The following is a 27,669-nucleotide window of genomic DNA, read 5'->3' on the forward strand; positions in this document are numbered from 1 at the left end:
GTAATTTCAGACAGCAATTTAAAAGCAGCAAATCAGACATTTACAAACAGTGAAGATGCTGCTTGTCTAGCGTGACCTTTCACTCAAGCTATACAAAAAGATGCTAATGTAATTTAAATACCAGTTAGAAATATTTCTGGTTTGTCTTTTACCCTGTGAAACCTTACACGATAATACTAAAACCGAGCAACTTAAGCTTGTCATTTCTTCCCAGGGTAAGATGCATATAATGAGATGTAACTCACTATAGTTCAAATTGATTTCAGTACTTAAATCAGAGATGCTCCTCTATAACCACCCAAATATTTCTATGCAGCTACTTTTAAATTTCTTACTTCTAGTTACAGCACAAGTTTTGTGAGCTGTTTGTTTAGCCATAGTAATGGAAAGGAGCTGGAAAATGTGACTGGTTAAGAATGTCTCCCTGACTTCACACAACCCCCTTCAGTTGCCAATACTCTGCAGTGAAATATTAAAGATGAAAAAACCTGGTGAGTCACCCTTGCTCCAGGACAGATTTGGTAAGACCTCTGTGTATAGAGTACTTTATAATGGCACTTCTAGAAACATGTGGTTTGAAGTACTGTACTCTTTATTTCCATTAATTTTCATTTCACACCTTATAATTTCAGTATTCACCGAGAAAAAGGAAAATATGACAATAGATTTAAACAGGTTAATACTTGATCTTCCCTTTGGGCTGGTTTTACCACTGGCACTCCCACAATTTTAAACAGCTTTACTCCAAACTCATACCAACCTTATATTAAAAAGAAGCCAGGCCAAACACTTATGTTCTGATTTATCACTAGATGCTCTAAGAACAGAGGAAGACCTGATAAGTAGTAAACCGTTTTTTTTTTCCCCCCTGTATGTTGGACAGTTGGCACTCCTTGTGCATTAGCTTCTCTGCAGTGAGGTTTTGAATTCGAAGATATGGACAATGGAAAAGTTTCAAAATTCAGACTAGCAGTCCAATATGGCCCAATGTAGCTGTAGGTCTCCTTAAGGTCAGCAATATAAACTTGCAGATTCCCGAGGGTAATCTTTGTAATGCACTACATATATGATAAGATCTGCTTATTTAAAGTTAGCTCTTGCAGTTCTTTAAATTGTAACCTTTGAACATGGTTTGGTTAGACTACAGGGTTTTTTTTTTGCCCTCTTATTGAAGATAGCAGAGGCAGATAACATGACATGGTGTGCTCCTAAAACCATCTTTGCCCCTAGACTTGGAAAGTCTGCGGCTGGGGTACAGTATTTTATATGAAATCTGCTTTTGAAAATGTCTGGCATATTTTGAGGTATCACCTGTGTGCCCAGACATTTGCATGGGAGAAAATGGAGCAGGATTGTATTTATGACCCTGATTGTTTTCTTTCACTGAGCCTATATAAAAAAAGACCAATCGTATTTTCAACAAAAATATTGATTTCACACAAGTTTTCCTTCAATCTGCTGTGGACATATGTATTTGAGTATGGGTACACTAAAGCCAGATTTGCGGGTGAAAAAATAAAAACTACATTCTGTCATAAGTAAAGTGACTGTAGATGAAAAACAACAAGTATCCTGCACAGGGCTGAATCTCTTTCAAACTCCAGTCAAGAAAACGGTAACACAGTTCAGCTTAGAAGAGTCATCACTATACGTCCATATCCAGTGTGTGGTATGTCTTACCTAGATCCTTCAAAGAGTTCAGCTAGCAGAATCACACATAATTATACAAAGAGAGTCCACCCCTTTCCCTTTTTTTTATTTTTACTGAACTAAACAAAATTGAAAAAAAGAACACGAACTTGAGAGAGGAACCTAACTATACCAATAACAACAATCAGCGTTAGTTCAGGCACTGCTCACTTCAATCTTTGTATGCATCAGCCTCCCAACGACTGCACACACAGACTGGGAATATCAAGAAATTACAGTTCAAGCTTCTTCAGCCTGGTGCACATTAGGCTTCAAACCCAAGTTTGTTGGATTATTTTACATCAGTTTGGTGGTTTTTTTTCCCACAGAAAGGAGGGATTTCTTGTGCATTTAATACGTGCTGCCTTTTACTAATAACCTCCCCGGGTCTGCTTTGAGAGCGCTTTTCCTCAAAGAGTGCTGGGTCACTGCTGTTTGCCTTTTGCTCCCCTGGGGAAGCCACCAGTCATTTCCTCACTGAGAGCTGTGGCAATCCCTGCTCCCTCCATCTTTCCATCAGGCAAAGTCAGGTTTCCAGGAATTCCCCAATCATGTTAATAATATGAATCCAATACTGGAATGTATTAGCATATGGAGACAACCGTGCTTACGATCCAATCAACATATCTGTGTTAACCCTGTATGTGCTGAGCAAGCTAAAATCTCTTTCCATAGCCAAAGCAAAAACTTCAGGTTGCAAAATTTTGGGTAAATATACCCTTTCGCCCTCTGGCAGGAAAATGACAGCTCAGAACACTGTCCTACATATCTTCATTCTTCTTCCCAGTTTTTTAAACTTTTCTACTGGTTAGTTGATTTTCTTAATGTGCTGCAGATGCCAAAAAATTCAAATGATGTTTATAGTCTCCCTGGTTTGGGGGAAGAGAGCCACACGTATTCTCCTACATGAACGTGAAATTTCTAGTTTACCTAGTTGAGTGTATATGTACCATTAAGATCATCTCTGGAGGCTGTGTCTTAAGTCTACAACAGTCCACACAGTAAAAAAAAGAGAGAAAAAAGAAAGAAAAAAAAAAAGGAAGCTGCCTGATTCTAATACACCTAATTAGCCATCGGCAGACTCTTAATTGCATACATTAGGATGATTCCATAGTGGAGATTAATTCTAAATATACCCAAGCAGCTGGTTAAGATGCCATGGATTACAGTGTGGACTGTACTTTTCCACTTAATTAGATATCAAAATTAAGCAGCAACAAGCATTTTGACATAACGGGGATCAAGCCGCCGCTTGGCATCCCAGAGCTGCACTAAAGTGACCGCTAAACAGAGCCGCACAGATGGAGTGATATTAAATGCCGCACTGGAAAGTAATTTCAAATAATAAAATATCAATATTTACATTTTAATTACCCCTACTGAGAGCCGCTCTGTCATTTTCACTATTGCCGACGCAGCAAGGGGTAGTGGAATGACATTGCGGCTCTGACTGCAATGACTATTTTGTTTCCATTAAAGAATGACAAGTGTTTTAGAGGCAGTGACACCCAGTGTGTGAACAAGAATGACAGCAGATCAGAAAATTCCTATTAAGGGAATAAATGACTCAACAAGAGAATTTACTTCAAGCAGCCGGCTCCTCCTTGAAACACATAATCCTTTCTAAATTTTCTGCAGAAAGTTTATTATTAGAAGCGCCTTGGGGAAACCTTAGCTTCTCATAAAATATTTAGAATGATAGGACCTTATATGATGACTGGTCAATTTAAAAACAATAATACTCAATGCTCATCCTATCTAAGAATTATATTGAGTGTTTGTATGAATCCAAATAGTTTGAGGGGGGAAAAAAGGCACGTAGTGAAAAGGAGATTCCTTCCCGTAAGACCTGAAAGTTTTGATGGTGCGTGGAGAACGCCAGGGTTATTTTTGCTGTCTTTTCATCAGTTTTACTACCACATTGGCACAGTGAGTACTCCGCACCCCATCTGGATCACAATTTGCTGGCCTTCAGAATTACACCCAGAGACTGATCACAACAGGTAATGTGTACACGCACGGGTTCGGGCCTCCCCTTTCTCCCTGAGTATTCCTTGCACATACATAAACACCTTTTCTTTCAGCACGTACATCAGAAAGCCGTGAGACACCTTTGCATCACCTTAGGAATCTAATTACTTCTGATCAGGTCTGAGGTCAATCTCATGGAAAATATTATATTACATCTGATACCCTGCTTTTACAAAGAAGAAAAGGAAGGAAGAAAAATATCAAAACAGTAAAGAAAAAAAAAGTCTTCCTTGGGGACGTCTGTCAAACTGCAGAGATCTTCAAAGAATTTCAATGGCCTCAGACACGAGAAAGTGCGTAAGAGAAAATCCTTGGTCAGTACACCCCAATACACAGCTAAGTGACCCTCCTAAGTCATGGCATGCATTTATTTAATAATGTGCAGAGCTCAACTTCTATAAATGTGACAAATGGCTAGAACAGAACACAGGGGAAAAAAGGCATGAAAATTTTTACAGAACAGAAAAGGAACAGTTTTATGGCAGTGACTATTGCAGGAGTTTTAGAACGAGCTTTGACATTAAGAATTAGCAGTAAAGTACAAAAACGTTACTCTGACATTAGCTGCTTAACTAGTTGATCTTCTTTTTCTTGTCTTTTTTCTTCACTTCTTTTTCTCCCCCCCCCTTTTTTTTTTAAGTACCCAGGAAGTACTTCTTAAGCATCCCTAATGCTTTTAGGACAAGACACTTCCCCATTTCTCAGCCACTAGCACCTTTTAATTTCTGAAAGAGCCACGGTTGAAAATCTTAATTAATTGTTCCATACTGCTTCAGGATCATTATGCAATGTAATAAAGGCCGTGTAATTATGAAATTTTACAGCCATTACCAAGGCTGATGGCTCGTATTTCATCCTCAGCTGGACCCAATGGCTTTTAGCCACTCAGCTCCCCTTTGATGAACTACAGACAGATCTATCAGGCCCAAACAATATCCAGGCAAGGCGGCTATAATAGCTACCTACAGATGAAGCCATAGATAAAGATAAACTATAAATCTACACACAAATGCAGGCACATTGCCTCAGGATGACAGAGGGGAGAGGATGAGACACTTGGGAAAGCTGGCGGCTTGCAGAAAGGCAACCTTCTCTCTCTCTCTCTCTCTCTCTCTCATTCAGTTTGGAATTTGGTTTCTTAAAGATGTAAAACCCTCTCATACTTCTTAAAAAAAATTACATATTTTTTAAGGACTGTGCATTTTTCTATGGAAAGCAAAGGGTCACTTTATCCATCTATTAAATTTGACAAAGGGGATTTATATGGGCAATTCAACTCATCCTCCGAATGAACAATCCTAGTCAACAAGTTTGCAAATCATATTCTTAAAAGTGAATCCAGGTCACTCGCTTCCGAGACTGAAAAAAGCAAAACATCCCTGATTTCTAAATGCATTATCCTGAGCAGATGCACAGAGGTGAAGTTAGATGATAGACTTTCACTGGAGGCAGCACCAGAGATGCAATTTCATGCAACATTGTCCTACATTATTTTATTTTCAGTTTGAAAATGAAAATACTTCTCAAAATTCAGTGTAAGTTAAAGGAACAAGGGGATTAGATACGATCCCGGTAGGTGCCTCACCAGAACATACTTTATGGAGGTGACCTCCATCAACGCCCTCTTTAAGACACAAGGCCTTCCAAGTATGTATTGTTAGTCCCTCCAGAGTGAGACAAGGCTGGCTAAATGATCTCTAGGTGAGAAAAAGAGATAGAGAGCTGCAGCATCCTGACCAACTCTGAAAGAGTCCAGGGAAGAGTGTGAAAACATTAGCTTGAAAACTGCATCTATTAGTACCCCTTCCAGTAGCCCAAGGTTAGTTGTGAAGCTGGTGTCATGCTCGTGGCTGAGGCTAAAAACACCTCAGAAGACAAGAAAAGTTAAAAGGAAAATATCAACAGTACTGTCTGATTTCCAGTATTAACGACAGAATGGCTCAGCCCTTTCCAAAGAAAGTTTGACAGATTTAGAGGAGGTTCAGAGAAAGTAAAGCAGAACAATGTACCTGGGAAAATTCTTATGAAAAGAGACTCAGAAAGCAGGTATTGTTTTCCTCAAAATAGTGATGTATGAGGGAATGCAGTTGTCATGGTTTAACCCCAGCGGGCAACTAAGCACCACACAGCTGCTCGCTCACTCTCCCCTCCAGCGGGATGGGGGAAAGACAATGGGAAGAGTAAAAGGGAGAAAACTCGTGGGTTGAGATAAGAACAGTTTAATAGGTAAAGCAAAAGCCGCACACACAAGGAATTCATTCCCTACTTCCCCTCGGCAGGCAGGTGTTCAGCCATCTCCAGGAAAGCAGGGCTCCATCACGCGTAACGGTTACTTGGGAAGACGACAAACGCCGTCACTCCAAATGTCCCCCCCTCCTTCTTCTTCCCCCAGCTTTATATGCTGAGCATGACGTCACATGGTGTGGAATATCCCTTTGGTCAGTTGGGGTCAGCTGTCCCGGCTGTGTCCCCTCCCAACTTCTTGTGCACCCCCAGCCTGCTCGCTGGTGGGGTGGTGTGAGAAGCAGAAAAGGCCTTGACTCTGTGTCAGCACTGCTCAGCAGCAACTAAAACATCCCTGTGTTATCAACACTGTTTCCAGCACAAATCCAAAACATAGCCCCATCTAGCTAGTATGGAGAAAATTAACTCTACCCCAGCAAAAACCAGCACAGCAGTAAAAGTATATATAAATTAATGGTATAAAAAAAAATAGGTCTAAGGTTTTATTCTCCTTGTCTCATAACACAGACCAAGCGCCATTACAGTGAAACGCAGGAAATTCAAAATGGAAGGAAGGAGGGAAACTCTTCATTCACAGAGTAGCCGGACTGGGGAACTACTTGCCAAAGGATGTCACTGAAGCCCAGAACTTAGAGAGGGAGCTGATGCTTACATCGACAACCAGAATAGCTCCAGGTATAATACTCCAAATCCAAATTAAAAGGACAAGGACATTTTTCTTCCTTATTTAGTCTAATCTCTAAGCACAAGGAATTAGAAAAAGTTTTCCTGAGGCTTCTGCCTACTATGGGGTCCATGTCTCTTCCCCCGAGGCTGATCACTGCTGAAGACAGTAGAGTGTATGTTGATGACCTAGCATTCAGTTTCTAGTTTCCTAAAAACTGAATCCTCAGAATTTGGGCTGCCTTTCTTTGAGGTGTTTGGAGCCTACTCCTACAATGAGAGTTCAGAACAGAAGAGCTTTGAGAGATGTGCCCCAGGCAAAGAATTTCAAAATCACAGCAACTGAGCTCTCACTCTGGAGCTGCTACTGTAGAAAGACGAAAATAACGGATATGGAAAAGCCACGGTGTTATCATATACATAAAAGCAGCCAGGTAAATGTGTAAGTGTGTGTTTGCATAGGCCTGTGTACGCATGCATTTGTACTAAGCAAACTCAGGGTCTTCTAAAAGCTACCAAAATGAATAAGGATCACCTGCTCATTAACTTGTATTCTTTGCTTATTAAAGATTTTTTTTTTTTTAAATATAAAAAGCTGTCTTGCTGAAGGACAAAATAATAATGTAATCACCCAGGTCAGATCAGAGAAGTATTTCCTGAAACAGGGAACAGAGTCACAAAGGGTCACTGGTCAACAAAGCTGTAACTGAAGACAGGCAAGGGAAGGTGTGATTCTGGTTCTTCCAGCATAATGCTGAGGATGCTTGATATACAGTCTTTTAAGGACCAGTATCTGCTCTTAACATGCTTTATTGAAACTGCATGTATGGTGGGTATTCACTGTACGTGGTGTGAATTGATCTATTCCTTGCAGCGTATGTGGAAGCATCATAAACATTCTTAATGGGGGGGGGGGAAGAACCAACAAACCCAAATTGAAAGGTTTAAGCATATACAGTACACGAGAACATCAAAAATACTAGACTATACAGATACCGCTAGACTCTGATTCCTGGACAGCATTTTAAATCGCCTTCTTATGCTCTAATAAGTTACCAGAATTCAGTGAAGACCTCAGCTGAAGCATGGACTATGAAAATTGAGAAGACTGGATGTAGGCAAAAAAACTGGCAGATCCTTTACCTCGTCCACTTCCCATCCAGTTGACTCATATTCAGCTAAATTAACATCAACCTCATGGATAAGCTCCGTAGCTTTACCTCTTTTTATCCTCCCAATCACTTATATCAGTAGGATGAAAAGCAGATACAAATGTACTCAGCGGGAGCATTTTTCAGAGCAAAAACTTCAAGTAAAAAGTAAATGCAAAGATGTTATTTCTATCGGAGGCAGTAATAGGTTTGCTACATCAGTCTAATAAAAATAATGATAATAATGTGAGAAAACAGATATATACCACCCTACAATTTTTACTCTACAACAGAACTGCATGAATTTTTACGCACTTTGGTGAATGTCCAGTCTGTCAGAGAACGCATATCAGTATTCCGTAATGTAAGATTACTACTATGATTTTAATAAAGTACAGCAAAGAATTATATGCTGGTTAGAAAGTTAGGCTGTTAATTTGTGGTTTACTGCAAACTGCCTTGAAACAGAACTGGCTCAGGCATAGTGAGACAAAGTTTATTTTTGCCAAGTACGGATTACTGCAAAAGGAAAAGGGAATCAGCCGTTACGTAATTTGTGAAAGACTTTCATTTCAGTATTGGGCTTAAAACGTTTTCCTTCTTCAACTGATCCTTTCCCCACCCCCCTTCCCCCCATTTAATAAATGGTTACATGCAGCTTACCTATCAGTATAGAGTGTTTTTAAGAAACCTGTTTTAGAGAACATGTAATCAAGTTTTTGCTAAGTCTCTAAAAAACCTGACTACAATAAGCCCATACTCGGACATAGAGAAAGATATTAGCATAAGTACAGACCAAAAATGGAAGAGAAATGGGGGTATAATTGTATGTTTTCTCTTTTAAGATTCACCAAATGTGGCACTGTAGCTGCTATAATGCATGCCATGCTTTACGCTGATTTTCTACACTTGGTATTCCCTAGCTGAACTGTTTCTAAAGTCTATGGTGATTTTTTTCTACAGCAAATCAGCAGTTTTTCAAGAGGTCTCTGTGCAACCCAGGAGTATGACATTTACTAATGTGTTGAGATTCAGGGATTCTCCTTTGTAGAAGCCAACACTAATAAGAAAGATATGGTTCAGTGTCCTGGGTATTCTTCCCAGTTTTATTAATTAGATAGAAAGCGTCTCCCTCTGGAATACTGCAAGGTATTTATTAACACTTCAGCCCACAAACTAGAGTAAATTTACAGTAGTGGAGGTAATTGTTACATACACCAGCTCCTGTTATCAACTCGGCAGGGATAAGCAAAAAAAACCCAGAGGTTTAGATTATGATCTTTTTCATGATATTTTAATTGTGCTTCTTAATCTGCTAAATTAAAAACTATAGTACAATCTTATTCAGATCACTGACAAAAAAGATCATATCAATTTGCAACAAAATGTATGAAAGCGCCTATCTCTTTTAATTATACAGAGAATTTAACAGTCATATTCAATATGGCCACAGAGTGACTAAGGTACAAACTCCTTCTTTTACAGTTGTGCCATCTTATCCCTCAGCACCTTCACATTTTATTTCAAGTCTCCCATCTTTTAATGCACAGATACTGTTCCCTAGCTGATCTTTAACATCACCACCTTCTTTCTCTTCCTTCATGTTCAATATGACGAGCTACTCCCACTGCTATGTCTAAGCAAACTGGTGACATAACGACCAGGCAGGCAGTCAATAATATCTCAGTTAGTTATGTGCTTTACAAAAGAAGCGTTAGGTATGCTCAGAGCTACTTCAATAACCATGTTTCTCTCACCATTGCTTTCAGCGTTCCCTTTCTTTGTATTCTTCTCCTGTCAGACCCTCTTATTCCTTTTGGGCACCAGTAGGTCAATTTAACGAGTCACCAGTGACGCCCTGTCCTTAATTGGTATAAACTAATTTACCTACACGTTTTTTTCACCATGCAGCTCTCGGCGCTCTGGAAAGCTTTACTTTGATTATGACATGAGAGTTGGGCTTTCTCTTGCATTCCACACCCTATGTTCTACATTCTTGCAACCACAAAGTGTTGGGCTCTACCATCTGGTATTTGGACACATCTGTCAGTAGTTTTAGAAATCACACAGAAAGCATGGTTGTGCTTTGTGTGGATGTGCCATTAGAGCGGTCTGAAACATATTTTTAATGTGCTAATACCGCTAGATCATTTTTTGTTTCTTTGGCTTTCTTCTTGTCCCATGATTTGCTTTCCAATGCCTGTTTCTTGCCAATCCTTCTTTATGGTGACCAGCCACTCACTATGTCTTTCCTTATGTGCTTTGTCTACTCTTATCCATGATATGAGAAGGAAGGAGGTGAGAATTTCCTCACGTGTTCTGTCAAAACATCATGTCTGCTGGTTTCTCAGGCAATGTTAGGTATCAAGGCCAAATCAGCACTGACTCAGTGACGTTTGTGCAAGAATAGCCATGAGAGATGGCACCAAAAGCTCGTTTGTAATAAGTCACTGCTGCTGTGATTGGCTTTGTAATAAAGCTTCAGTTGAAACATTCTCACTATGTATTTACATTTTCATTCCTTCGGTAACAAAGTAACAATTAGATTGACAACGGATCCCACTTAGCTATCCTGACTGCACTGGGCACATGTCATTTATAGTTGGCACTTGCCAAATACAGCCTTGTCAAACAGCTAACTAACTTACTAAAATCAGCAGTTTTCAGGAGTGTATCACAGAAGATGTCGGAGGCATAGATGAAGCGTGAGGTACATGTATACGGGAAGAATACGAGAAACACAATTTAGTCTCCCAAATCTACCACTGATTTTCTCTGTGATTCTGTTGGAGTCACTTAATTCCCCTCTGTCTCGCAGTCTTTCTGTGCAAGCTACAGATATATACACATTAATTCACAGGGCTGCTGTGCTATTTTATTCATTTAATGTTTGAGAACAACAACAAATATTTTCACGAAAAAAGGTCTACAAAGTATATTCAACATTCTTGAAAGGTATATGAAATGGATGAAGGGATAAACTGGCTAAAATGTTTAGAAAAGGATGGATAAGCTCTAGCCCATAGTATATAAAAGAAGTAAACCGGTGATGCATTGTGCTCACATCTTTCAATCCTAGCATGCCGTGAATCATATTTAATGTTTTAAATCTATAGCTCTCAACGGACTCCCAAAATTGGAGGTATAAATCAGTTTCAACATAAGGAAGTTAAGTGATTTGCCCAAGGTCATATGGTAAGTCAGTGTCAGAGTCAAGAAAGGGACAGCCTTCAGCTTCTAGTGTTGGGCTGTCTCTGTGGATTATGGCAGATCTTTATGTCCGGCTTGAACTAAAGCTCTCCGAGGCCAGTGGAAAGAGTCCTGCTCACATCAATAGGTTCTGAATCAAGCCCACATAATGAAATACTTTCATGTTTTCTCACACTTTGCCCACTAGCCGATCGTCAGAAAAAGACCAGAACATAAAGAGGAAGTTTAAATCGAGCAGTACAACAAAGTTTGAGATGGCTTCTGCTAAGGTGATCAGGTTTTTTTCCATGAATTTCTATGGATGCAGGGCTACGCCCACAGAATGAACTCGTTTTGCATTGTATTAAGATGAACACAAAGTAAAACCAGGATCTTAACCACGTAGTACTGACTTTATAACACTGAGTAAGAGGGTCAAGTGCACCAGTGTTATAAAACTGTAAATAGACACTGATACTATATTGTACGTATGAAAATGAATAAAATACATTTAATTAACTCTAGGTTGTGACACAGACTGACAATTCAAAACAGAAATTTCAAAGCTATGCCTGACACCTTTGGAGTCATTTTGATATCTCAGGAAGATACATATTTAGGCCAGAATTCTATACATTTGTATGTATTTTTTTTAATATTTGAAAAATGCATATTATTTACCCAATTGCCTGGAATGCCTATTGGAGAAATACATATTTATTTTTAAAAGCAATCCATATATTACTTACTCAGTAGGTGAGAATGACTTCAAAAAACCGTTCTGGTCCGTCAAATAAATACATATTTATAAATGTTTTTTAAAATGCGTATTATTTACCCAATGGACTGTAATGGCTCTGCTAGCGCCATTACATGTAAATATGTAATTAGCCACATAATAAAAAATCCGTACAAAATTTCTCTGAAAAGCATTAAATTTCCATGTGTCAATGCACAATACCTTTTCTATTGTTATTATTTTGTTTTTAAACAGCAAAGGTGATTACCCTATGCTAATGACTAAGGCTTTGCCATATTTAGAAATCCCGCTAGCTCTGCAATTATACAGAACATAAAGTTGAAATCCACATTTCTTTCTTTTAAAATTAGTATTTTATAATTCTCATCTTGCAGGTGGTGCACCTGGCCTGAATCTTTCTGCCAGCCCCACAGACGTCGACCAGACTCTGCATAAAGCACGGCTCCATTGCAGCAGCAGCACTAACTGAGCACTCATGTTAGTGAGGAACTGAGAGCACGCACTACAATTCTGTGTAGTTCTCACACAAGCTTCTCCACACTGCTAGCCAACGCACCTGCAACACTGCTGGACCATCTTGGTGAAGGCCTGCCAATCTTGTACAGTGCCAAACTTCACTTGTTCATTTATTTATTTTCACACGGGCTATTTTCTATGGAGCACTAAAGATTCTCAAAAATGTCTTTTCTTGTGAAAGCGAGGGCAGGGTTTGAGACATGTAACTCCAGGGACAAAACCTATTTTATTACCCAGTCCTCTATGAGTTCCTCTTTGAAAGGATGTTACTTAACAGCAGCAGCCATCCCAAGTGTTTGGGATTTTGCTAAGAAGAATTTCTAGGCTTTGCCTACGAAAATAGATACGCACTTGCAAGCAGGAGTGAATAGTACCATTTTCAGCAGTGCATGTATGTGCTGGAATCAGTGTCATACATTAAGATGTAAATTTTATTCTCTGAGCTGAATACCAGGTGATTAATTCTGATAGCATAGTGATCAATTGTTACAGATGCTGCACCTGAGTAATGTTTCTGTACACATGCGTAACAGAGGTGCATCACTAACACAGGTGTCACTTGCGTAGCTGTGCAACATCTCTGATTTCCTGAAAACACTGACACTGGTAGTTAGGTTGTATGTAGTTCTGCCAATTTTTTCAATTAGACCCCTTATTGATTTGATGAAAAAGCAAATTAAACATACCATGGTAGTATGTAAATCGGTTAGACAGAACATAAGGTTCTGGTACTGAGCTGCTTAGGCACATGGCCTCTGCGTGCAGCTTTTACTCACCAAAGTCTCTGGAGATTACGGAAACAGGGGAGACTTTTGCAAGAGACCTAGGCAGCATTAGTCTAGCAACTGAGGTATGAAACATCCAGGAATATGTTAATGTAAAGAGACCTTTGGAAAAAAGTGCCAGGAAGCTCAAACTTTGTTAAGACAACAGAGCTAAAGTTGCTTAGTTGCTTCATTTTAAATCTGGAACAAACCTTGTTTTCACGAAGCTGCTACAGATTTACACCAGTTTGAGGATAAAAATAGGTAAAAACAGGTGGTAATATCTTTTGTTTCAAAATAGCAAGAAGGAATGTTTGTTAATTGATGGTACGTTTTAAGTTGTCTAAATGTCTGGCGTGTGGAATCAACACTGTGTGCAGCTCACAAGTGTTTCTTTGCAATTTTCCCTCACCAAAGAACAAGAGTTTTGATGCCAAGAATGACTACCGTGCAGCGACCATGCAGGAATTTACATGTTCATGTTTGCAAAATTACTCTCCCCACCCTTTGCTCCTTAACAGGAGCTCAACACGATGGGGAACCCAAAGCAAGTAAGTGTGCTCACAAGCAAGCTTCTTCCCTAATTTCCATTTAATTAATTTACCAAATCAAATCAAACTGCTACTGTGAAAATTATTTTCTCATGGAGGAGGCTAAAGGCTCTCTCCAAAAGTCACTCCAAAGCACCTGAGGTTCAGCTTCTCGGAGCGGGCTAGCTGAAACAAACATAACTGACAGGACGCTGCAACAGCAGGTCCACCCAGGGCATACAGCTCATGGCAAGAAGTTTCTTAAGGTCAAATACAGTAAGCCCGCTGTCTGGGCTTTGGTGCGCTGGAAACCTACATAAGTCAGCACAAGCCTACAAAATCCTCTTTTCTTATTTCCGCGCAGCCATTTGTGCTGTAGCAGAGAGACAGTATTTTGCACGCACTCGCTCTCTCTCTCCCGTCACTCAGCACTGTAAGAAGGCCCAGTAATACAATTTCCAACGGGCCCAAACTCTTGTTGAAATGAGCGGTCTGCCTGCAGGACTGTACTTTTAGGGTCTGTACCCCAGACTATTAAAACAGTCTGTAATACCTGGGTAAAAGCTATGCCGTTTAAGACAAGATTTGGGTTTCTTTTGCCACTAGTGCTGCCAGGATATAAGCTTATGTCTTTTTCTCTCTTGAAAAGCATGTAAATTGCTGTATACAAATAGAGTCATTAACGGAAAGCAAGACATTGCGAATCAGACAATAGACATATCAATTAATCCCTGGGATGCACATGAGACAATCAATTTTCCCAAATCCCAGATCAATTAAAAAAAAAAAGGATAAAGAAAAACAATTTGAATTTCCACTCCTGTAAAAAGATGGAGAAGGGAGGAGGAGAGAGAGGGAAGCTGGTGTGCCAATCCTTCTCACTGTCTGTCTTCACTATGTTCTGAAATTACTAAATGTGAGCTAACTTGCAAAAATGGTGAAAAACGTATTCTGTGTCAGTGGAAAACCTGAAGTTTCAGATTAAAATGTCTAAAAAGAAGAGAAAGAGACAGGAAGAATGTAGCAAGGTTTAGGAAACTTTTGGATTTCAGTCTTAGACATGCACGAGGTGCCTGCACTGGGAAAAGGGGTAATGTTTCTCTTTCTCTGCCTTTTTGTGCACTGATGGAAGTGATGTCCTACAGCATTTCAAGTCATTTATTGAACTTTGGTGGTGGTAGTGGGAATGTTGTTAAGGGAAGTAAAAAAAGCAATGTCCATTTGAAGCTTGTCTGTGAACTTTGCATGAACCGCCAGGAATAATGTAGTGTGATGACAAGCCAGTTATACCTTCCACTAAATTTGCTGTCTGGAATGAACTGAAATAGTGTTTGGTTTGTGTAATTACGTCCATCTATCTTTATATTCCAGCGGCATATCGCAAATTGAAAATACTAAAAATTGACTGTTGGTTCTGATATTTAATGATTGCCAAAGACAAGACGATGATTTATTGGTTACTTACCGATGTGACACATTTGCATCTTATTAGACGGAGATTACTATTCCTTAAAATGCGGACGAGGCCTGATCATGTCTGATGGATTGATTTGATTTGCAAATGTAATCAAACTAATAAGAGGGAAAAAATGAGCAATAATGCCTTGTTTTTCAACTGGCAATCACTCCCCTGCCAACAACGCTGATATCCCTGACTAAGCAGCCTTCACACAGTCTTCCTGTCTCCTCAAATAAACAAAGGGATGCAAAGAGCTTGATAAGAGGATAACGAGCCAAGTATGGATGTAACATGGAGCCTGTACCTCAGCACTGTACAAATGTATCAATGGGAGGACCAGGATAGAACTTACTGTGCCTTCAATCCTTAAAAAGCAGAGAGCAAAAAGCCAAAGAGCAAAACTCAATGATAAAAAAGCCTTTACTGAGTGAGGGGAAAACAACTTCGTAGAAGTGGTTTTAATTTAGGGAACCCCAGGAGAACACTCCTCACCAATACAAAAGTTACAGAATAAATACCTGGAATTCCTCAACCCGATAGGAAGTTAATTGGGGAGTGTATCTTGGACAATATGATTCGAGCGATTTGAATCACTGTCTGTAGCCACAGCATCAGAGAACCTATTTCCAGAAGCATGCTGGATGGTGTTTTAAAATCCTCCCAAATACTAAATGCAGGCTTTCTGTAGATTTTTATCTGCACCATACTGATAACATAAACAGTTAAATAATTTATTTCACAATAAATATTCTAGCATTCTGGCCAGATACTGATGTTTCCGTAAGGGCTGAAATACGGTTCTAGGTAAGAGCAGACTCTTATTCTGCTTACAGTAAATGACCCTAATTCTCCATAGTAGGATTGTCTTCCTTGTTAATAATAATAATAATAATAATAATAATAATAATAAGCAGCAGCAGCAGCAGAAGCAGCAGCAGCAGCAGCAGCAGCTTTGGGCAAGGTATTGCACCAAGTCCCCCTCCCCCATTTAAACAAAAGTGGCAGTCAAGCAGTAGGCAAATAATAAAGCTCTGAGGTCCACACAGGTTTCAGATTGTGACCTGCATATTTAGGGATTGATCCAAAGCACAGTGAAATCAAGGCAAGTCTTTCTATTGGCCTAAACGGATTTTCATATAGAGCTTTACTAAAGAGGGAGGCTCGAGTGTGAATGTTGACAGCTGAGGAAGTGATCCTACAAATATTTGGGAACACAGAGAACTCTGCACAATGGAAGTGTCTGTGTAAATAATGTGATTGTACTACTTAAATATTTTCCAGACTGATTGCTAATTCGCTTCACTAAGGGATATTCAATAATGTAAAAAAAAAACCCCAAAAACTTGCTTTAGGGGAACAGCTATTATAAAGTGTCAGGTTAAAAACAAAGTTGAATATATAGCTCCAATTACCATGCTCAAAGACCTCAAAATATTTTCGTAATTTAAAGTTTTACAGCTCATGTAATTTATACTTATTTTAACAGTGGAAAAGCATCCCAGTCAAATTCCAATTAAATAATTACATTTTGCCTACCTAAAATTCTCACTGCATTCTTAATTGGATAGGACACACTTCACTGCTTCTCTGAAATTGTTTAGTGTTGCCATTCAGTATATAAATAGCTACCACTTTCTACCATGGAGACAGTACACTTGTCCGCGTAGCTATCGATGGCAAATTCTGGTTCACCTGTGTTGGCTGTAGCACTGGAACTTGGGAGACCCACAGCTACCTGTGTCCCTATCTCCCCTGCCGTAAGCTCTTTTTAGGTGTGTTTTTTTCCTCCGAGCAGGTTCTCTGAAAGACTGTATGTTTGTCATTGATGCTGGCTGATTATGGTTATGCGTATGCAAATATTCCCTGCCAACGCCCTCTTCTCTTGACTTTATCTCCTGAAATGCCCATTTAAGCCTCTTGTCAGACACTGCCCTCTGTAGGTTTATGACAGTGCTGGAATTATCTATCCTGCACAGCGTGTGCACTACCCGTCCCCAACTCTACCTGCATTCCTTGCCTAGTGCCTTTCTGAAGCACCCTGTTTCCCAGTGGCCTGTTGATTACGGAAACCATGGTGTGGTTCATATATGAGGATTATACTACCCAGGAAGTTACTCATCGTCGTTGAAGTGCTAAGCGCAATCCTGCGATCACTGTGAAGTCCAAATTTGTGTGGAATATATTAGGCAAAGTGTTCAGCACAAGTCATTAATGGTGTCTGGAAAATGTTCAGTAACTCGAAACGCAAAGAAACTCTTCAAAATAGACTCCTACCAATTTCACTGAATTAAGATCATCTGGAATTCACAATGCATATTGCATGTTAAATCTGTAGCTGAAGATTCACTGACACTAAGCAATGTGCTCCTGAATCTACACAATGGTTAACTTTATCTCTGGGAAACTTCAAAGTAGTAAAAAGTGAAGAACAGATCACAGAGTAGAATGGCTTTCTACGAGAGACCAATAGGGGAAAGGACTCAAAATTCTTCTCGCTTCAAGTGCAGTTAATTAACGAAAGACACAAGGGTCATGGTAACTTCCATATGCTACCGGATATAGCTTGAATTGTAGCAAGTTTGGAGTCTAGTGCCTGTTCATTAAAGCAGGCACAATGCTATAGCATAGTTACAAGAAACTCTCTGGCTGGAAACACACCCTGCAGCCTGCTAATGTCATGACATATTTATGCCAGTAAGTGCAGCTTCTTCTTTGGACAAACATATGAGCAGCAGCCATTACATGCTAAACTGTTCACCCTGATCTCTCCAACAGCTAGATGCATGTGAACTGCAGATTTGCCCCCGCCTCTTCTCCACCCTCATCGCAACCCTTTGCCACAGTGTTCTCATGCGTAACATGTCAGGACCCGGTAAGTTAGCTGACCCTACTTTTCAAGTGCCATTTGCATTGAACTTGGAGCCTTCTGTGTCTGCAGTTGCATCTCATTTCAATATTTGATTTCACCTCAACTGTTAATGCAGCTGATTGAAATTGATGGTGCACAACATGGCAGATGAAAACATTTTGGGGAGAAGGTTCAGAGCTATACTGTGAAATTTCCACTCATCTATAATACGTGCCTCAGGAGTTTGGGGTGGAAAATCCCTTGGGCAGACCAAAATACTGTCAGAGAACTTTCTCTTCACAGAACATGTTTTCAAATGAAAGGAAGGTTCCGTGTTTATTTCTCGCATGGAAAATTACCCAAATATTCCTGCCTGTTATACAGGATTAAACTCGGAGACAATGAATTAAAATAGCATGGAAAACTGACTTAAAAGTTACAGCCAAGTACGTGTTCCAACTAAGTAATTAAATACAGGAGCACTCAGTATCTGCATTCTTTCGATTCTGTCTCCTGTGTTTCTTGGGATTCTTTCTCAACACACGTGTGCATATAAATGTGTGTGCATAAATTGAGCATTGCACAATAAAAAAAGCTTACTAGCAGTGAAGACATGAGTTCATAAAGCTCTTGTGTGATCCAGTTGATGCAGAAGGCGATTACCACAGACTCATTTTTAAAAACTGCTGATTCTTATCAGTCTGGATCGAGCCTTGCCATTACAACCCAGGTGCTCCCCTGCTATCCCTATACTATGTATAACCAGGCCCAGGTCACCATGTGCTCTGCCAGAAATGTGCTGACTGGCTAAGGGGGCCTTGCAATTCAGGTAATTAATCCTATTCTAATGTAGGTTAAGCAGGTGTGAAGCCGAACTCATCCAGAGAGAAAGTAGAGGCATCCTTGGAATTATAGTATTTAACTGGTCTCAGCTGACTTTAGGAAACTCGACCATCCTGGGCCGCTGACCCAGTCATAGAGGTGGAGACCTGTCTGCTCTAAACCCAGTCTGAGCAATCGGCTCTTTCTCCCCTCCCTCCTCCCATCCTGGATTTACAGTATCAACACACATGACTGAAAAGCTGCTCTTTTCTTCCCCACCCGGAACAAAGTAAATATATTTTCGTTGGAGATTAAGTTAGATTAGTGAGTCACCTTTTTAGTTTAAAATGGACTGAATGGTTATCGTAAGAGGGCTATGTTGCTCTATTTTTACTTCTGCATTCCCAGGATGTGCTATGATCCTTTCACAGGCCAATACAAATGACATGTAATGTTCATGATCTTATTTCTAACAAGCCTTCAGGAATTTTAAAACTGACAAAAAAATCTCTTTGGATGTTCTTTAAACTCTGAATCTGGCCTAAAAAAGCCTTATTCTTCTAGAGGAAAGGAATCCCGTAAATACAGAAGTGATAGTGAACATAAACGATAGGCTAAATTCTGCAGCACTTGCCTCTTCTGCAAATTCCTCACTTAAGGAATAATGTCAAGATTTGTTCCAACTTTCTTACTATGTTTCTGAGCAAGGCATCTTCCTGCCTTGTGCCCACACGTTACTTGTAAGAAGTTGGCCGTCCTTGAGGTATCAATTGTACAGTTAGGGAAAGTTTGGGAAAGGATGCCCGCTCGAAGATTATTTTGGAAGTTTACATTGTTTCATATAGTATGCTCCTAACTGGCAGCCTTTTAATATGGTTGGCAGTTGAACTAAATTACGGGCGGTAGAGATGGAATGACTTTAGAGAGGTAACATGCCCGAAAATCTAATGTGCCCAGCTATCTCCTGTATGGCAGTCCAGATGCTGTCTCACTTGCAAAAGGCCATTATTGCTGAAGTCTCAGATTCAGCTTGCTTACAAAAAAAAAAAAAAGAGAACGGAGATTACAGTAAAATTAAAAAGGTTAAGATACATTTAGACTTCCTACCCTCTGGTAATAAGATTAATTCCTTGTTGTCTCAGAAGAAGGAAAACTGTTACTGAGACATCTGCGATTTACACAGACCTAATCTAGTAAACCCGTTTGTCACACAAGAAGTGGGTACAAAGGTGAGTATTGCTGTCCTCTAAGTGGAAATACTTGCTTAAAGCTTGATTTTGCACATTGTTGCAGAGACTTTGAGGTGGCGAGTACACACAGGGGACACAGAAAACTCTCAGCTCCCACTGATGTACTACTGACTACTGCTGTGGGTTTATCCCTTCGGGGCCAGATCCTTAAACAGCAGAGGCTGGCATAGCACATTTGACTTGTATACCCATGACAACTGATCCTACCGAAGGCTCTTGGTCTGTCTCTATAGATTAACTGGGCAAACTACCATACATATTTTCTTCTACAAATTCTTGTTGTAACGCCTGATTGCTGAATAAGACCAAACCATTTCCTATGTTTTTACTTTGCATCTTCTTGCCCCGCTCCCCCACCAAAAAAACCCCCAGATGTGCTAACAGAATGGATTAATATTTTTTTCATTTTTTTCCCCTCTCCTTTAGTCTATTCAGCATCACCTTTGAGCATCTTTAAACATGCAAGGGTGTATTTTCGGCTTCATGGTACTTCAGTAATGTAACGTTTGCAAGTAAGGAAGCAGGCTGTGTAAGTCACGCTACAAGTCATCCAGGGTAACACAACACTCTTGATTGTGCCAGAAAATAATAGGGAATGGCTGATACATCTTTTTACACTCTTGCATTTAAGAATCAAATAATACCCATTTTTGTTTACAGAAAGAAAATGAAAAGCACTGGCATTCATTACTGTTGATTTGCTCTCTTTTTATTAATCATTTCTTATTTTTGAAGGGCCACAGGAGTGAACAGCGTAATGCAATGGTAGGAAGATATTTACCAATTTAGCACCTCATTATAAAACTACTCAGAAACCTCTTTGTCTCTCGTTTAACATAATAATTATTAGTGGCAACAAAAGTGGATCCCACAGTTGCACCATGATTAGCAAGTGATGAATTTGGGTTGAATATATTGCATTTTGCTAAGTAAACCTTATTATATCCCAAATCCTCAGTCTAAAAAACATCTAATTTTAAGAAAATAATTTCCACTCCTGTTTAAATGCGTGTTTCCAAATTAACCAGGGATATTCTATAGAAAACTGCCTCTTTTATGCTTGAAGTCTCCAGCTGCCACACAATTTATATCTCTTTCCTCCCCTCTTTGTTTTTCAGCCATTTTCCCTGAATGTCAAAGTCAATTTAGTGCATTTCACTTTGCTGAATAAATCAGAGGCGAAATCCTTGCTAAAAGTGAAAATTTGATTTGCTAAAAGGAGCTTAGGGCAACTATTAATCAATATATCCAGAGTGTCAAAGCTAAGGCCATGATAGACATGCATTCATTTGGAGATTGGTTGAGGCAGATAAAGGGGGACATTGGGGAGGGGTGGGGGGAAGTGCAACAGCCAGACAGTGTAGTGTGTATGTTGGGGGCATGGGTGGAGGGAGAGGACTGTTTAAAAAAAAAAAAAAAAAAGAGACGCGGGGAACCCAGAAGGAAAGGGAAAGACCTGGTAGGCAAGTACTTGTATATGAATAAAAGGTGAACTTAATGGAGACGTTAAAGTCACTGTTTAATTCTGATCTTGAGAGAAGAGGATTTTTTTTTTTTTTTAAAGTAAAACATAAGGATTGAGCCAAGTTCTCTTATTACCTGTTAATTCCATTTTCTGGTTTTGTTTTGCTTTTGGTGATGATTACTCTTAAACAAGCTTTTTCAACAAATAGATAGGGATTTTAAAGTCAAAGCTAGCAAGAGTTCCAGATGATTTTTTAAGAGTCTTACTGCACATTTATTTTATATTAATGTATAATTTGCAGGTGATGAGATGTTTCTATGCCTGAGATTATATTCTTTTTTTCCCTCAGTTAATTTAATGCTAGTAAAAAATGCCAGAAGTGACTATCCTGGAAACTAAAGTGCACTATTTACCCCAGGACATCTATGTCTAGTGGTACAGAAACCTCCTCACCTCTCCATTGCTGTCTGTCTCAGTTCTGAACTGGAACCAGTCTTTCCTGATTAGCAGAAATACTAAGAGCGTGTATATCAGTAGTTGCACACAGAGCCTACTCTTTTGTACTGAAATCAGCTAAGATTTTGCCACTGACTTCAGTAACAGATCCATGAAGAATCTATCATATCTCAGGTGGATATATGAAATAATTTTAAAATAAACAAACGGACCTTTCTGTAACTAGCTTTTACCACACTACAGATACCTGTTTTGTTTTGAAAATGCTAAGAGACTGTTGACATGTTTATTCATACATTTTCCTGGAAATCCCACCTCCTCCCTGCCTTGCAAAAAAACTTACACCTTCTCTGTGATACCACTTTCAAAAAATGAGAAAAAATAAAAAATGCCACCATTCCTAGCACTTCAAATGATGTTAAAAATATTGATGCAAGCAGTGGGATAGATGAACTGCTAGCATTTTAGGCACACTGCTGTTCCATTCTGCTCAGAGCAGCTTGAATCAACATGGTGATCTACACACTGGCAATGTCGGGCGGTCCATCCACGCTAATGCTCAAAAGTAAAACCGACAGTCAGTTGCCGATTTCCCACATTGTACAATTTAGTGACAGAAGTCAAGGAAGTCAGTAGTTTTTGAGAAACCTTTTGGCTGGAATCTCTACCTGTAAGGCCCAGGGAATGGTCTGCCTCAGATCACGTATGTCATACAAGTTGTGAGTTCAAGAACCGTTCCATCATAGGAAAAGCGTGTCTGACTCCCATAATTAGTGCAAGTTTGTAGAAAGAATTAAAAGAAGAGCAGATAGCGGGCTTTTGATAAACAGAAGGCAAAGAGAACTTGCAAAGTGTCCAAGATAGCACACTGATAAAGGGCAGGATGTCCTGATTCCCCAGGAGGCTCAAGTTTATTATATTATCACTACAAATGTCTTGGTCAGCATGGAAGAGCTCATACTCCATTCCATGTTATGTGAGCAGTGAACACCACATTTACATGTCCACCTGTCCGTGGAGTGACAGGCATCCGGTGATAGGGGGCCCTGAGATAGCTGCAGGAGTCCTCACGTTGTCTGAAATGGTCCTGAATTCAGCTAGCAGCACAAGAGAATAGAGAAGGCCTCAAACTTCGCAGAAACAACAAATTTTACAGCAGCAAGCAGCATGGTACAGACATACAGGAAGGCATCTATTCCCCTTGAAGAGCTGAGATTCTGTATTACCTGCCCCAATAACAATCTGGAGAAGGATTTGGGCATAAACAGGGTGCTGGCTATAGCTAAAACGTATGTGATTACATACACCAGGTAGTTCCAACATATGATTTCAGTCTGTCTTCAAAGTCCTACTGATGTGAATACTACCATGAAATAACATTGAACGTTTTTTTCCTGTCATTTAAACACGTGCTGTGTGTCCACTAAGATGTAGACACGTAAACAGCTACGTGCATGAGAAGAGGTACATGTATACCTAATTCATATCTGCATGGATGTACCATATATGCACACTCTCATGCTTTCTTGAACATTAGCTTTCCAAAGGTGATTATGGTCAACTTTTCTCTGTACTTTTACCTACATGGGGTGGCATTTCTGAAACAGATGATGAGAAAAGGGCATTTTAGAAATGACAACTCTGCAGCAAATCGTGTTCTTGTTCAGTATTAGAATGTTAAACTATACCCCCGAGAGCTGCTTTGGAAAGGAAAGCTTAAATATTGTCCTCCACAAAGGGTATGCCGGAACAATAAGGTTTCATAAAACATTAACACTAAAATAGTCAAAACATCCTTGGATTTGCTCTATCAAAATCATGCCCTCTTTTTTTTTAATACTAGCACCGGTGGCAATATCAATTTCTAAATATTCCCTTTCTTGAACACTGCTACTGCTAGCAAAACAGGGACACAGTTGAAGACAAGCAGGCTTATTTTACTAAATAATGTAACTAGTTATTTTTGATGTATTAGTCTGATTTACTGTTTCCAAACAAATTTTTCATTTTAAGTGCAAAAAGTTGATTTCTATGGTCTGGTTGATGTTTTTTCATGCATGCAAATTTTTTAGAGAACATTTTGTCTTTAGCTTCCTGTTATGCACATTTTTAAGAGCTTAATGTTTCCTGCCTCCACTTAATATGAAAGAACATTGCACATTTTTGCTGAATGTCAATGAGATAGTTACATTACAGAAATCGTGCCTAAACGACTCTGATACTGTGACTAGGTATCAGCAGAGTTCCACCCCATAATGGAAAAGAGTTTAATTAATATAATGCAACCAATCTAAAGTGGAACCTCCCCAAAATACAGTGCAAAGAGTAGGAAACTCAGCCACCAGTAAATGTTGAATTAAGCATGGCTCTCTTATTCAAAAGATAAATAAAATAAAATAAAATAAAATAGAAAAGTCTTGCAGAGGCTTCATAAATATATTTACAATTTATTTAGGTCAGTTAATAGGGGTTTTGTCTCATCAGGCAGGAGACGAAGCAGCATCGGCCTCTCCCTAAGCACCTTCAGTATTTTACTAACGAAGTTACAGTACATCGGAATATTTTAATCTGACACAAAGAACAACAATAGATCTGACTGCTGGGCTGATAATCTTCTTATCACACCCTGTGAAACCTAGCTCTAATATTTGACTGAGCCTCCATTACTCGGCAACACATTCTAAAAAGGCCAACAATGGAGAGAGAATGAAGTGGAGTGTGGAAGTACCTCCATATCTACATAAAAGAGATTAGAGGCGACAGCGTTCCATTTTACAGCTCAATCATATTGTGTTAGCATGCGCTTATCCGAGCGCGGATGAAATTGAAAGAGAAATAAAAAAGAGTCAGGCAGATAGGAACCAGAAAAGCGAGGCATGAGCAATTTCCAAGGATATAAAAGGATGCTAATGGCGGGGCCCTGTCATTCTTAAAAAGGGCTATTAGGGCACCATCATCTGTTCTTGTGCCCTTACGCTCCTCTAACTAAAGTCAAGCATTTCCTAATGCCATTGTGATCTTTTTCTTCTTCAGATAAGACATGGTCATGTTTCATAACAACACACTTTCCATTTATTTGATTTATAAATGCAAGGAGACTAATTCTATTTACTGATAAAGGCTTTCCATATATATTTTTCTTTCAATATTTCCTTTTGTAGATGGCATAGACTTTTTGTTCAATAAAAGCAACTACTGAAATGTTTCCAATAGCACAAAAATACTAATGATTTTATGAAAGCATTTGAACTTTGTATAATTTTAAAACATTTTTTAGTCCATGACTGCAATGGGAAACAGTTGGCCAAGGCAGAATGCATACTGCATTGTTACCTTTTTATAGATAATCTCATTAAAAGACTTTCTGTTAGAATAGCAAAAACATTATTTTGGGTTCTTCCACAAAGACAAATTTTACTTTGAAGTACAATGCTTTACAGCCGAGATCTTTATTAGTTATTAAGCACCTGATATGTAAGGGCCTTTAATTATACTGAACCTTAAGAAATCACTATAGTAAAGAAAGATTTGCTGATTGCTGCTTTGCTGTGCTAGGCACAAATTCACTACTAGTATAATTAATCGATTCCAAGAGATTTACACCAAGGATTTACTTAGTCCGCTAAGCTACAGCTAACTTTTATGCAATTTGCTCTCTTTTTCTAACTCATCCTTTTTCCAATTCTGTTATGTTTCTGCCTACAGTAACATTTCTTAGCTTAGAAAACAGTCAGCTAGCACCAACCCAGACTCTTCTACAAGTTGTTTTGTGCCAGACATTAGCTGAGTGTAGGCAGTCCGAGTTCAGCAATACTCCATCATTCAAAACCAAGCTACAAAAGCTCATCACATTTGCCCTTTAGCATGTCAAGCCCTTTTGCATTTTGATTTTTGTGATCAAATGCCAGACAACAACAAGCACAGATTTTATCACTGCCCTCCATTACCAGAAGGCTTATAAAAAGATTGTCTTTATTGCCTTTTTTTTTTTCCTTCTCATTCCTAAACAGGGTCAGGTGAGTAAACTTAGCTAGTGTGGCTTTACCACAGCAGGTGTGTTTTTGAGTTTACCTTGTAATGAAAGGCTGCCTCATGGCAGAAATGTTCCTCGACTGGTTCAGATCGCGGACTTTAAATTTTCAAGGCCAGTTTATAGCATCCAATACTTTTTCCACGCTAACCAAAGCCATCATTTTAAAGGCTGCTCAGTCTCATCCCTCTGCTCTTCCTACCCCTCTGCCAAATCAAAGCTACACAACACATTCACAAATCAAACTGACAAAAGTTCCCCTGCAACTACTATGCGGCATGGCTGACTTCTTTGAGAGCTACTCTATTTTGGTTAAGGTGATCGAGGTGTCTTCCAAAGATGAAACTCAAACTCACTTATTTAACTCATTTTGACTTAATTTGGGGTGCTTTATTAGCAACCAGTGTAAGACAAAGTAGCTAGTATAATATAGAGTGATGTTTAAATTAGTTTACAATTTGCTTGGGCTCATCTAGAACTGCTCTGAACAAAGCCATTCAGAAATGTCAGCTGTGTTCCTAACCACTGTAACAAATTGTTGCCTGAACGCTGCACACCTAATGACTTCAAATTAGCTTCACTGCGATATTGCCTGACAGTTCGTTACGACTGTTAGCAACATAGCTGGCGTATCATGACCAATAAATTGGTTTCAGTGTGGGCTGGGAAAGGGACTTCCATCAATTTGATTAAAGAAATTACTGTAGCATTCAAAGCATAAAGACAAACTAGTTTAAGGAGACAGAAATAAGTTAACTGTACCAGAAAAACATTGCTTGCAATACAAAAGCTTGTTTATATACCATTTGTGGCACAGAGAATGACTAAATTTCAACTGTGTCGCATAGTGACTATTTTAGAGTCTGTAGGTTGTTGTCGCTCATCTAAAGTAAAATAACGTTCCCTAAATGTACAAAGTACTTTATCATTATTCTTTGTTAGTGTTTGTATTTATCGAAGATGACCCAGAAGCACCCACCAGAAGAACTGAGGCCTCGTGCTGGTTAGCACAAGGAAAAAATCCCAGGAATACTATTTCTTTCTATTTCTTTGTGATTTCTTTTGATACTAGAAATAAAATATATTTAACTTTGATAAAGAAACAACTTACTGGATTATTTATTCTATTATTAAGGTATCCCAAAATCACATCTAAAATCAGGATGATATATTACTTAGAGGAATTAAAGGTTATCCATTCTTATGTTCAATAAGGCTCCACGATCAAAATTAGAAAACTAGCAAGCTGATAAAAACACACCAACATGCTCACTCTTCTGCTGGACTAGAAAAATACCTTAAGAAACAAGAAAAAAAGCCAATCTTTTTTGTGTGACTTCACCATTTCTGAAAGGTTACAGACTGAGAACCCTGTAGACTCTCTATAAGCTTGCCTGCTGGCCCACAGAGCAAGCACAAATACCGCAGCAATGGGGGGAAATAAAATATACCTGAAATGTTGTCTGAAGAAATCGCTAACCTTCTGAGAAACTGCTTTTGATGACCCCCCACTTTTCTTGCTAACAAGACTGTCAGTCAGCTTTTATAATATCAACACATTTACATGATGGAGACCGCAGTCCACTTCATGGAGATCAAGGAACTACTAAGCTATAAGAAAAGACATTTTGGTACAATTCAGTTCTTTGTACTGAACTGCTGTTACAATTCAGTTCTCACACTAGTTTGTTCAATGAAGTGAACAATTCCTCTGTGCCATACCAAAATACAACTGAATTTTTGCACCTCCTGTGGTCAGTATAAGATAGTGCTGCCTTAATGGAATAGAGGAACCAGACTTA

The 27,669-nt window shown here is 39.2% G+C and overlaps 1 protein-coding gene across 5 annotated transcripts in view; it reads right to left on the minus strand.

Moving 5' to 3' along the window:
- Nucleotides 1-27,669, minus strand: part of ESRRG (estrogen-related receptor gamma) — a 266,930-nt gene that overhangs the window by 21,823 nt on the left and 217,438 nt on the right. The gene's annotated exons all lie outside the window — the stretch shown is intronic.

The sequence above is a fragment of the Pygoscelis adeliae genome, unplaced genomic scaffold (assembly GCF_000699105.1).
Source record: "Pygoscelis adeliae isolate BGI_AS28 unplaced genomic scaffold, ASM69910v1 Scaffold308, whole genome shotgun sequence".
NCBI classification, from domain to species: Eukaryota; Metazoa; Chordata; class Aves; order Sphenisciformes; family Spheniscidae; genus Pygoscelis; species Pygoscelis adeliae.